We start from the raw sequence: 6,175 nt of genomic DNA, 5'->3' as shown, positions 1-6,175 counted from the left end.
TAAAACATGAGAAAACTCTGGACATTTCTCACCACACACGCTACAATCAGTCAACTGAAATTTGAATGTAAATACCTCACTCGAAGAGTATTCAATATATCACTTAAAAATGAATTGGTGGTTTAAAATAAGTAGATTTGCCTTCCGTTTTAAAAGAACAAAATAAATAACAAATAGAAAATAACAAGAATTCTTGTCATTCTGAACACTAGAAGCTAGCCAGGTCCTAATATGAACATTATTATTGACCCACTGATAATACTAGAGTAATATTTGAGATTGTTTTAGAGTGCATCGTTTTTGTGTTAAAATCAATTGCGTAATAACCAAATTTTGCTACCGGGTTTTTTTGGGGGGTGGGCGGCGGCGGTGGTGGTAGTAGAAGTCGTAGTAAAAGTTTTCATGACAATCTAAAAACTATAAGCATAATCACAAATTCTTGCACCATCAGCCTTACTCCTTTACAAACATCATTGTTAAAATCGTGCATTGACGAGAAGGATGTCGAGAGCAGGGGAAAGGTGATGCGGGTCCCCCCCCCCCCACACACACACAGGCAGCGGCGCTCCCGTTGGGAATAATAAGACTTTTCGCATCAATTCCTTTAAAAGTGCAAATCAAATCACAATGGAGACCTGAGAGGCATTTGTCGAAAGTTGGTGGACCGCGGGACAGCATCGGAATCTCTTGACTCTGGACAACGACATAAATTGCAATTGTTTGTCCCAGGGGTGGATCCAGCCTTCGCCAATAGGGGGGCCATATTTTCCCCGATCGGCCGCTCGAAGATGAATCTTTGTTTTTTTGAAGGGGTATTCCTAATAGTTACTTCTTAGCTTTATTCTTATAAATCAACATATATAATAATGCGAGCGCGAAGCGCGAGCTAAAATTTTTTTGTTGAAATTTTATGTATTTTTCCTAAACTTTGAACATTCTGGGCAATGCTTGTTATCCTGAAAAAGATGTGTATGCAATTAAATAATAACAACGAACGCAAAGCGCGAGCAGAAATGTACTGATGGAAAAGGTACCTGTTAAAGACTGCTTGCAGTAAGCCATGAAGGCGTTACATATTTTAAAAGTCAAATAATGCGAGCGCGAGCTGATTTTTTTGGGGGGGACATTTTTACCTAAAGAATTGAAAATCAAAGCACTTTTTTGACTTATTTAACAGATTTAACTAAACAATCACTGGCGTAAATCCCGGGGGGATGGGGGGGATATATCCCCCCCCCCCCACTTTTCGAGGAGGGGGGATGGCCTGTACAATCATCCCCCCACTTTTTACGAAAGAAATAAAAAAAAAATCACAAGAGATAATTGTTTTATTGGTGAAAATTCTTCCTAAAATACCGCTTAACAAATAAAACAATATTATTGAATCATAAAATGCAAATAAAGAGCCAGTTCACCATTTCCAAACGAAATACTTATGTCCTTATTATAACATTGAAGAGAAACCCCCGTTTCTTCCAATTCATCAATGTTGGGGTCTTTGGGAAGGGATTAAGATGGAATGTCAAAAAATTTTGAATGTAATCTCTAATAAAACCATTAAACCATCATGGGGTAAAAAAATAATAATATTGGAGGGGTATTTGCCATATGGACATACAGTGGCGTAACTACGGGGGGGCATGGGAGGCACATGCTCCCCCCATCGGCTGACAAAAAAAACCGGGGAAATGGGGAAAAAGAGAAAAGAGGGAGAAAGGAAAAGAAACGTAGTGGGAAAGAAGAAAGTATTATTCATTATAATGTTATATTATATTATAATTATGTTATGTTACATTACATAAGAAACATTTTTATCATAACTTTATGAAACATAATTTGCCCAGGGCCTACGTCTTCATTGTTCCTGGTGCTCGCATTGTCTGTTCAACGATAATCCTGTTGTACTAAAACATCCCGTTTTCAAGTCAATATAAACCAAATATATTTCCTAGCACTTGAGTTATCATTGTTTTATGTAGTGACATAGGCCTATGCTTCTTTTACATGACTCAAAAAGTGATTGCCCCATGTTAAGGTCTTCGTATATATAAAAACATTTCCTGTCCGTGATTACGTTCGCATTAGTGGATTGGTGAGATATGTCTGCTCTTCATGAATTCCTAAAATCAGTCCTTAAAATGTCCCTTTTTCTGATATGAATATCAAAAATTTTCAGCTCGCGCTTCGCACTCGCATCATTTGGTTAATGAAATACGTATGGTCCAAGTTAATTCCTACAAAGAAACCTTAGAATGCCCCACTTCAGGTCTGAATTATCTAACTTATCTAAATTTTCTGCTCGCGCCTCACGCTCGCAATATTTGATTAGTGAGATGCGTATGATAATCATGATTGCAATGACTACAAAAAGTGTTTCATGTGTTCAGATGTAATTCTACTAAAATCAGCAAGCGCTTGGCACTCGCATTAGATGACTATGGTGAGATATGCATACTCTTAATGGATTCCTAAAATATATTCCTTAAAATCTCGCTGTTTGGGGTCAAAATATACGAAAATTTCAGCTCGCGCTTCGCGCTCGCATTGTTTAGCGAGACAGGTAACTATCATGATTACGCAAATTTGATTATAATGTCCCTTTTTAGGTGTGAATATTAAAAAAAATTCAGCTCGCGCTTCGCGCTCGCATAATTTGATCAGTGAGATACATATCCGTTCAATGACATTGTCCTTAAAATGTCTCTATTAGGTCAGAATAACTAGCAACTGAGCGCGCTTCGCGCGCTCACTCAGTGATTCAAAGATTTTGCTGGTGCCCCCACAATGCCGTGACCCACGGTACGCCACTGTGGACTTATCAATTACAATTCCTTGCATATCTAAAAACATGATTGCAAAAAAAATGCCAAAATATTTCAGTCATCCCCCCCACCCCTCAACACGGATTTACGCCAGTGTAAACAATAATTGATGCGAGTGCGAAGCGCGAGCGGAAACTTTCGAGATTTAGACCTACTGAAAGACACTATTCATGTTTTATAAATCATGAAAAGCATGAGTAATAATTGGGGATCTTCCTTACATTAATAATGCGCGGCGCAAAGCGCGAGCAGAAAGTTTTTATATACGTTTTGAACTGATCGAAAAGGTTAAGGGCTGCTTGCACTTAGCCATGAAGACGTTGCATATTTGCACATGTGGAGCGTTGTAGCCCAGTGGATTAGTCTCCTGACTTTGAAACAGAGGGTCGTGGGTTCGAATCCCAGCCATGGCGTAATTTCCTTCAGCAAGAAATTCTTCCACATTGTGCTGCAATCAACCCAGGTGATGTGAATGGGTACCTGGCAAGAATTTATTCCTTGAAATGCGTGTGCGCTGTAATCTTAGTAATTACGGCTGCCAAGCTACAGCTGGGGTAATAATATCCAAGTCCTTTGGAAGCACATATATAGAGACATTATTAATAATGTGATATGCGCTATACAAAAACTGTATATTATTATTATTATATTTCAACAATCAAATTATGCGAGCGCGAAGCGCGAGCTGAAAATTTTTGACATTTCTACAAAGAGAATGGAAAATTTTAATCAATTTTTGTAATCGTGAACAGGATAGCTATATAACTAAACAATTTATGCGAGCGCAACGCACGAGCTGACACAAAAATTGAGATTTAGACCTACAAATTCATGTTTTGTAAATCATGAAAAGAATGAGTAATAAGGGATCTTCCTCCTTAATAATGCAAGCACAAAGGGCGAGCAGAAAAGAAAATGATATTGTGATCTGAAACTGGCAAATGATTTAAATAGAGAACAAGCTGAGAATCTGAATAAACATGCGCGTGCGTGTTTCATATTTGATTTATAGGCCTTCTAAATACAGCCTTTATCATGAAAATCAAAGCGAGCGCGAAGCGCGAGCTTAAACTATTTGATATTCCGATCTGAAAAAAAGAGTCAATTTCTGCTCTATATTTCAAACACTTTGTAGGAAAATTGTGAGGTGGATATGAACTGCACTTAAGAGCTGATATTTTTCATTATTATTACTTTAAATTTTGACATCCTTAGGATATATATGTCATCAGATATGAAAATGATGACTATCTTTCTATTAATTCCTCTTGCTGAGCGCGAGATGAAACAAAAGGGACAATTTGAATTTTAAATTAATATCTTATTCATTAATGCCTAATGAGGGCGCGAAATCTGATGATATTATGGCCTGAAAACTGTACATTTCAAAAACAGCTTTATAATAAACAATTCATGCGAGCGCGAAGCGCGAGCGGAAAAAATCAAGATTTATACCTAAAAGCCAATCAAAATTCGAGTGTGCAGCGCTAGCTGATACGTTTTGACAATCAGACCTGAAAAGGGATGTTTTGAAGCTTTATGGAATACACGATAGGCACCTGCAATCAAAATTTGCGAGCGCGCAGCGCGAGCAGAAAATGTTAATATTCAAACCATTAGACATTTTTACAGAACACTTTTTAAAAATCAATTTGTAAATCACACGAAATAATGAAAGTTCGATTTCCGAGGTGAAACATGTTTTGTATTATTGACTTCCAAAATTGATATTTAAGCTCCATATATTAAGACCACCTAACAGGCAATGTGAGCGTGAAGCGCGAGCAAAATTTTATATAGTGACATAAAATATTCTTTGTATTTTCCAAGTCTTCCCCTCATCTTATTTTATTCACTCGTCTTCCTCCTCTTCTTTTTTTCTCCTCTCTTTTCCCTCTTTTTTTTCATTTTTCTCCATTTTTTGCTTCGCCAATAGGGGGGTCCGGGCCCCTCGGCCACCCTGGATCCGCTTATGTGTCCGGTGCAAATCTTTGGATGATCTGCTGTCCCAGTCCACCATCCATTGTGATTTTAATTACATTTTCAAAAAGGAATCGATGCGGTGTAGAGAGTGTCTCCGTATCGAAGAAGAGTGGGAAGGAATTAAGGGGAAAGGAAAAAAACGCAAAAGAAAAATGAAAAAAAAAATAAAATGGGAGCAAAAAGAAAGGACAAAAGGGGAGAAAGGGCCAAAGAGAAGGAGGAAAACAAAAGAAAAAGAAAACGAAAATGAAAGGGAGTGGGAAAAGACAGAGTAGGGGACGGGGTAGGTGAGATTCTGAGGTACCCTACGCAAGCGCAGGGATGTTGGACGACGTAATTATCCTAGCATCAGTTTGTGGGAACGGGGGATAATTCGTACTTAAAAATATAGGTAGGCCTACTTCAAGTTGATACTGAATTACTGATATGACATTGACCAAATTAATGCCGTTTTCGAAACACGGAAGTAAATTAGGGCAGCAATATTTCCCACACACATTACAATTTCATCCGTTTTTAGGAGACTGTAAATCAAATTGATTCTATAACAATCTAACAAATATTTCTAACATGAATTTTGCTCAAAATTTTTAATGTTGCATTATCTCCCAATATAATATTTCCTTTAAATATGCATTATTGTGATATTTCAACGTTTTTGGAAGTTGTACTGTGGCCTTTGATGGCCTATAATCATTTGATAAATCACCCTTAGCCCTGATAATCATGATCCCATTTTGTTTTAATTCTAAACTCACCTGTGAGAAAATGAGTTTCATTTAACAAAATCTGGACTGTTTAATTTCTTTTTTGATTATCATCAAAAGTATTTAAATTATTGATAAGTTACCCTTGTAGTGACAATTTCTGAGTTTATTTTAGGATATCAAAGAAGCCTGAAATACGTTTGTGATACTGTAAAAACAAAGAATCAAAAGCAATTTTTTTTTTTAGTTGGACGCAAAGAAATGTCCACCTGTTATTATTAAAGACAGTATTTCCCGAACAGCAGATGAATTTCAAAAGAAAGCATTTCCAATACGTGTTGAACCCTAAGAGACACGGACTGAGTAGTAATAATTATGTACATAATGTTTTTCTTGGTTACGCAAAATGACCAATTAGATCTCGCCCTGTAAGGGCGGTTTCGATACGGGACTCTTAAAAAAAACGGTTGCTGATACTTCAGCAGAGTCGTCTGTGTTTAATTTTGGTTGCATCTTTTTTTATCGGGATTTTAACCAATATCTCCCCGAGATCGTCGGCTTAGCTCCCAACAGCGTACCTCACCGATGCTGTCTGGGCTCTTCTTTTTGTAGAGGAGAAATGGATTCCTGTTTTAGCTGACTTTTTACTTACCTCATTTTCCT

This window comes from Lytechinus pictus, chromosome 7 (genome assembly GCF_037042905.1).
Source record: "Lytechinus pictus isolate F3 Inbred chromosome 7, Lp3.0, whole genome shotgun sequence".
Classification (NCBI taxonomy): Eukaryota; Metazoa; Echinodermata; class Echinoidea; order Temnopleuroida; family Toxopneustidae; genus Lytechinus; species Lytechinus pictus.
Note: the sequence above shows the minus strand (reverse complement) of the source record.